At 43.6% G+C, this 7,291-nt stretch overlaps 1 long non-coding RNA gene across 1 annotated transcript; it reads right to left on the reverse strand.

Annotated features, from left to right (window-relative positions):
* Positions 1–501: 501 nt before the first annotated feature.
* Positions 502–1,888, reverse strand: LOC134286234 (uncharacterized). Its single transcript, XR_009996868.1, has 2 exons — positions 1,369–1,888; positions 502–1,261 (listed from the first exon to the last, which is right to left on the reverse strand). It is a non-coding gene; the product is annotated as an uncharacterized LOC134286234 (long non-coding RNA).
* Between the last annotated feature and the right edge of the window lie 5,403 nt (positions 1,889–7,291).

Here is a 7,291-nt window from a genome sequence, read left to right on the forward strand (position 1 = left end):
TCAGTGACAGACATGTTACTGAGATAACTTGCGTACACTCCAAAAAATCTAAACGTCAAGGTTACGTGAAAACATACGTAACTTTTTTCCATCGCACTTTTCACGTAGCACTTACGTGAATTGGGGGCGACGAAAAATGAACGCATGAACTGATGAATTCTGCCATTCCACTGGAATGCCCCGTAGAAGTTACGTGATTTTTTATGTATGCCTCACTAAGTACTCCAATAGAAGACATATGACCTTTCAGTAATTTTAGTTAACAATTAAGATAAAAACCACCACATTTGGCGTTGACTTCAATGGTCTTTTTGTCGATTACTCCGAATATTTGTGAATCAATCAGGGTAAATGCAATATTCTTCGCCACTGCTCTAAAATACACCTTTCCATTAGTATGTTAGTATGGAATGGCGAAAATTAAAACATTTTTAAATGGAGTGAAGAATATTGCTCTTACCCTATATAAATTGATGATTGTTATTAAAACAAGTATAAAAATGATACTATAATGGAATATTTATTTGTTTGGCTCTGCTACTTCCAAGACGCTTTCAGGGTTCACTGACACATAGGAAGGTGCCGTCCGGTATATTGACGGTGGTTGGCAATCCTCCTTCGGTTCCGTCAGAGCAAGCAGCTGCTGATGCATCCACATGCGAGTAGCATTATCAGTATATGTTCCGATGCAGTGGAATCAGAAGAAGTCGAAGCTAGTTGAAACTACGAGACTGCTTATTCGCGCTCTCACTTTGGGTAGGCGGAATTTATCAGTTTGCCTGTCGGCTGGATAACAACTATTCGTTGTATCAGTCAATTGGATGGCGACTGAGGCAGCTTCCATAGTGTGTTCCGGATCCGGTCTTGAAGAAAAACAGATAAGTTTCAGAATCCTGTAGGGAAAGAAACAAAACAAATAAATGCCTTTGTAACATTTACAACACAAATCAACTTGCCTCTTGCATTCGATTTTCGCGTTCACTCTGCTTTTCTTCGATACTCGAAAAGCTGGAAATGCTATCAACAAAGACTGGTGAAATAGTTTCGGAATGCGGCTGTCCAGTTCTTGGTTCCACCACCGCCGAAGAAGTGGATGGCTCATGAGCAGCAATTTTGTCAGGAGTAGATTGGTGCGGCGAAGTAGATCGGTGTGGTGGGAGCTGGATAGATGCAACTTGCATCATGCAAGCGAATGTGGATCAAAACAAACTTTGCCAGTCAGCCGCAATCGGTAACCCGCCGGTAATGCCGAAACGGATTCCTGCAAATACAAAAGGAAAGTAATTATTATTTATTTATTTTAATTCAAAATTTCAAAAGGAAACTTATAAGTTATCATTTCTAATGAAAAAATAATCATTTACTTACGTTTCTTGTTCGCCAAAACGAAATAATTCCGAACAAAACCGCATATTTCCAAGTTCTTTGCGTCGGCTCCAATGATGTGCGGGTTTGATCCGCAGAAATTGTCAACAAACTGGTAAAATAACCTCCGCATTCTGTTTAAAGGATCAAATTCGAACTATTATGAAACATACCTTTGATTTTATTCAATTTATCATCAAATATTTCCAGCAAATGGTCCGAAATGTCTAAATACGCTAGCAACTCTCGTAGACTGTTTTCAAAAGACGCCATCTTGAAACGCGAGCACAGCACAGAATGAACGGAGGAGTGAATATAATATTCAGCGGTCATAATGAATTCAGGGTTGTACGTAGTTTTCACGTAAGGGGTATATTGAAGCGCAGTAAACACAACTAGCGGTGCATTTAAGTTCGATCGATGTTCCGGTGACTGTTATGTTGGTCAGGTAAATTCTCAAAAAGTTCATTTGTTTTTGGTCTACGTGATTTTTCAGGTAGCCTTGATGTTTGGATTTTTTGGAGTGTACCTCACAACAAAAGGGTATAACACAGTAGGGTTTCGAACTACTTCGGCACCCGGGTCAATTTCCGGCACCTCACAGCAAAACAAATCAAAATATCACTTGCCGAATATTTTCCAAACGCTCTTCCGTAGGTAATCGTCTCCCGCAACCTTTCCGCAACGGAATCTACAGTCAATAAGCTACACTTTCACTCTGAAGCTCCACAAGGGCTCAAAACAAATCTGGCGTTCGATTTGAATAGGTCGAATCTACATAAGAATCACAGCAAACTTACGACCTATTCAAATCGAAGGCCAGAAATATTACTCGCAGACGGATGCACTTCGGCAGCACAAAGATGGGTGCCGTACTGATTTCCCATTTGATTTTGCTGGAAGTTCGGCACTGGTTCGGCACGTGGCTTTGAGGTAGATTAATGTGTAGCTTACACTTCACGAGGAAATCACCCATTGCGCGGGACACGGTCCGGGACTGCACGTCGCGTCTTACCTCACTGACTGTTTGACTGATGATGGCCGAGACGGAAGGTCGCTGCTCGTCCGTGAGAGAGAACAGTTATATGTTTGTATGTATAGCTTAGGGTAGCATAGACTAATGTTGCCTCGCCCCCACACATCCTCCTTTCTCTCCCGTTGAACGAACAAAACGTAGAAGACTTGAAAATCAAATTAGGAAATCTAGCCAACAATTGGGATATAATCACATATGATTATAAATAATAAAGGTCCTATTAGACGTGCCAGATATTTGGCCAACCAAGCGTAATAAATGTCCAACACAGAATCATAGCAATCTCGGAAAAAGGTTGTGGAGTCAAACAGTCTGCCTACGGAAAAAAAAGTTGAGCTTAGCAAGCCTTGAAGTTTATACGGAATGTCACTTCAAATTTTCTCAAGACTTGGCTGAATGAAGAAGTGTTTTTTTCCGCTTATAGCGAATCGGAGGCGGCCTCAAGGACATAAAAGAAGATCAACGAGAACATGTGCCAAATATCTGGTATAAACTTTCATGTATTTCTAACCAAATTCAAAATCGACTTCTTATTCCTTTAGGTTTGCATCAATCGCTCGAGTGTACCCAAGTAACCACTAAGCCGTAAAAATTGGCACCAAGTTAGTTCTATATCCTCGTGAAGAGCAATGTTAACAGAGCTCATTAGAACTACATCCTATAAAAGATCTACTTAAAAGCCAATTTTGGCGAAATATTCGGCTGATATACGGCCAGCTCCAATCTGCGTACCGAGTCTCTGGTGAAAGAGTTGTCAAAAATGGGTCAAGAAAAAAGAAAAAAAAAGTTATTTACTTTCTTTATTTTTTTTTCTCTGGATGTTTTCCATCGAAGTCTACTTTTCTTCGATTTTTTACGACTTGATCCAGGTTCGATCTGATGTCCTCGGGGTTGTTAGTCTTAAGTGGATGTCGTCACGTTTCCCTTCTGCTCCATCGATGCACCAAGAGATCGGTTTGCTCAACACCGTATTTAAGGAAAAGAAGGCAACAAGTTGGGACAGCATTGATGTTCCGATCCGAATGTTCCGGATGATCCGATGTTCGGATCTGAAATCGGGCACAATGCGGCCGCATTGGGAATGTATAAAATGGCTTTATGGAGGGTGGAGAGAGATCTGCAGGAGATGCAGCTAGGGAAGTTTGTGAGGTTGACGAGGTTCCGTAACAATAAGAGGAATCAGAATGGGGCCCATCGATTAGTTTTGGTGTTCGCCTGTAGGAAAAACAATTGAAACTCCACAGGTAAACATCCGATGAATTTATATCATAATCGAGGAAGCAGCTATACATTTTCTGTTTCAATTCAATGATTGAAGTGTCCGATGACAAGTTTCCACCGCCCTATCGATCGTACGAAATTTCCGAGGAAATTTTATTGTCTTGCTTCGGTTCAGTTTTGTTTTGCTTGAAATCAGCTTTGATTGATACAAACGTCATGCACGCCAAGCCTTTTAACAGCACTGTCAGGCTTCTTATTCGGCTGATAGACACTGGGTTTACAAGCACTATAGCATAGCGTCATATACTAATATATTGCTGTGTGCATTCAAAATGCAAATATCAAATGCGGGAGCACCAAATGCGGTAAGATTTTCTAACAAGTAACCCGATGTCAGTGGGAGCTTTCGAATCCTAGGGAGGCGGTGATATTGGCTATGGTTGCTACGTTGCCTTTGGTAACATGTGTTACCGCGTTTGAAGCGCATTTGGACACTGTTTGCATCTTGAACGCACACAGCAATACGGCTTATTTCAGTGCTTACTATTTATAATGCCTGAGAGCATTTGAAAATTTCCCACTGAGCCTAATGACACGAAAAAGCTGCTGTATGACCTTTAGACCGCTTACACCAGTGCTTAGTGGTTACTTGGGTAGTCTGCCAAGTACTGTGGAGGTCGTTTCATTCTACTGGGTCGCTCGTTCGCATTGGCGGTGTCGTTGGCAGGATCAGCGGGAACTTTTTCAGATGTTACCTCGGAAGCTGGGTCACGCCATTGCTGAACCTTCTTAGCCTGCGAAATGTGACGTCTTAGCCGCTGGCCCCCTGGGTCGGAAAGGACCACGCTTCCGTTGTTCTCCTGCAGCACGGTGAAACGTTTCGGGTCAAATCTACTATCCCCTTTACCCCTGGATGGACGTTCGATGATGACGGTATCACCTGGCTTGACGCGGCTTGGTTTGGCTCCCCGCCTGGAGTCTTCACGTTCTTTTGATTGGAGCTTGGCAGTACGATCTCGTTCGTCCAAAAACTCTTCATCGTGTCCAGCATTCCCGTAGTTCAACAAAGGTAATCCACGCTTTATCTTTCGACCAGTCATTACTTCCTCCGGAGGCATTCTTGTACTGCTGTGGTCTGCCGCATTATATGATTGCACTGCCGCCTGTAATTCCTTCTGATAACTTGCTCTCGTTGATAATGCTGCGGCCATAGCCTTGTTAATAACCTTCATGAATCCTTCAACCAAACCGTTCTGTTGAGGGAAGAATGGTGTTGAAAAAATGGTCTGAATCCCTCGCATAGAACAGTAGTTGGAATACTCTTCGTCATTGAAGGGAGGGCCATTATCTGACTTGATTGCCCTCGGGAAACCTTCTCGTTCAAAAACATCGTCCAACACGGTTTTTGTGTGTTCGAATTTGGTTGTTTTCACCGGGCGGGCTATGGCATATCTCGACCGAAGGTCAATAATTACTAGGATTGATATTCCTCCTAGCTTAAGGTAGGGCCCATTGAAGTCGACGGCAGTGGTTTCCCATACGCCTTTCGGAGCAAAGGATCTTTGCATTGGCGGTGGTCTTTCTGGCCGCCCATTTACGGCACAAACCGCACAAGATTTCACCCACTCCTCTGCATCGCCTGCCATTCCTGGCCACCAAACACGCCTACGCAGTATAGCTTTCAATTTGGCTTCCAGTGGGTGCCCCGCATGAGCTATTTTCAGTGTTTTCTTCCGGAGGGCCTCCGGAATGACAAAACAACCGTTCTTCACCAAGATTCCGTTGATGAAATTGAGGTCAGGTGCGATGGATTTGAATTTCAACAGATTCTTGGGCCACGATTGGGTTTCCAAGGAACGAATGACCTGCATTAAACACAAAGTTAAAGATATTAATTTCAAGATTCCAATAACCGAATATGTAGTTACTTGCATCAGGGTTTCGTCTTGCATTGTGCAGTCACGAATTTCCTTCTCGGTGAGAATCTCAGCACTCTGAGGCTCCAAAACGCAGACTTCCCAAGGGCTGATTTCTTCACTAAACTCGTCATCATCTCCACAATAGAGTCGTGATGATGGGTCTGCTATGTTGTCAACACCTCTGATGTACTCAATCTCGAAATTATATGGACTGAGCCGTAAAGCCCAACCATCTGCTGTGGTTAGAGCCCTTTTTGATTCCTCACGGGATCTGCTTAGGACAAACGCCATCCCTTGAGCATCCGTTTTCAAAATAAAATGCCTTCCTAGCAAAAAGTAGGAGAAATGCTCCACTGCCCACACTGCGCTCAATGCCTCCCTCTGATTCTGAGCGTATTTCTTTTCAGTTGCAGTAAGCGACTTTGAGGCGAAGCTTATTACTCGTGGTTTTCCTTCCTCGTTCTCCTGAACTAACACCGCGCCCAGAGCATTGGGGGAAGCATAAGTATACAATATGGTTCGATCGGAATCCGAGAAGAACCCAAGTGATATGGTTGAATCAATGATGCTTTGCTTAACGAGATTGAATGCAACTTCTTGTTCCTTATCCCAGCTCAATTTTTGCGCCGTCGAAACAGCCCACAAAGGAGCGGATATGTCAGCAAAGTTCTCGATGTACGGACTTATGAACGATGCGAGTCCAAGAAAGCTGCGGAGTTCAGACGACGTTGAGGGTTGCCGAAATACTTGGATGTTATTGACCTTTGACGCTTCGATATTGAAGCCATTTTCACTAAGTTCATGTCCAAGGAAGTTCAGCCGTGTTCGGTCAAACTCGCATTTCAACGCATTCAGGGTTAAGTTGTTTGATCTCAGAATTGTTAGCACCTCAGCAACTGTCGCTCTCAGTTCATCGATTGTTTTCGCAAATAATAGGACGTCGTCGATGTATATAATTTTATGTTCAACGTCCTTCAAAATTCTGGTCATTTCTCGCTGAAACACTTCGGGCGCGCAGTTGACACCGAACATCAGACGAGTGAAGCGATACATTCCATGTTCTGAAAGGAACGTCGTTAGTTCACGTGACTCTTCACTTAGCTCTAGGTGATAGAATGCGTCCGACAAATCCAGCTTGGTAAAAAATTTGGCCCCGTGCAGTTTCGTCTTCATCTCGTCGATGAGCGGCAGACGGAAGTATTCCCGCTTAATGGCCTTGTTGGGAGCTTTCATGTTTACCACTAGTCGAAAGTCCATCTTAACCTTAGGGACAGCGGACATTCCACTAATCCATGTTGGCGCAGTAGTGACTCTTTCGATGATTCCTTTTGCTTCCATCTGCTCAAGCCGTTGACGAGCTTCATCGCGATATGCAGCCGGGATGTTGTAATATGCGTCACGAACAGGAGGGATTGAGTGATCGATGCTGAACCTTACTTTCACACCTGGCATCTTCGGGAAAACTGTTGATTTTTCACAGGTGTTAATCATCGCTCCTGCTTTCAAAAGTTGCATGTCACTGGCCGTGGTTCTACCTAGCAAGGATCTCGTGCCTTCCTCCACAACCAAAAATTCAGCCGTAACAATCGGTTTGCTGAAACCAATCACTTCTAGTGTAGCCTTAAAACTATATTTGACCTCCATTGGTTTAGTGGTCGCATAGGCTCGAATATCGTTTCGGGGTAGGATGGTGTTCAGGTCAAGGGCTGCGGTTCCCGATTTGAATTGACTCTCCAGTATCCGCCAATCA

Source organism: Aedes albopictus, chromosome 2 (assembly GCF_035046485.1).
Source record: "Aedes albopictus strain Foshan chromosome 2, AalbF5, whole genome shotgun sequence".
Classification (NCBI taxonomy): domain Eukaryota; kingdom Metazoa; phylum Arthropoda; class Insecta; order Diptera; family Culicidae; genus Aedes; species Aedes albopictus.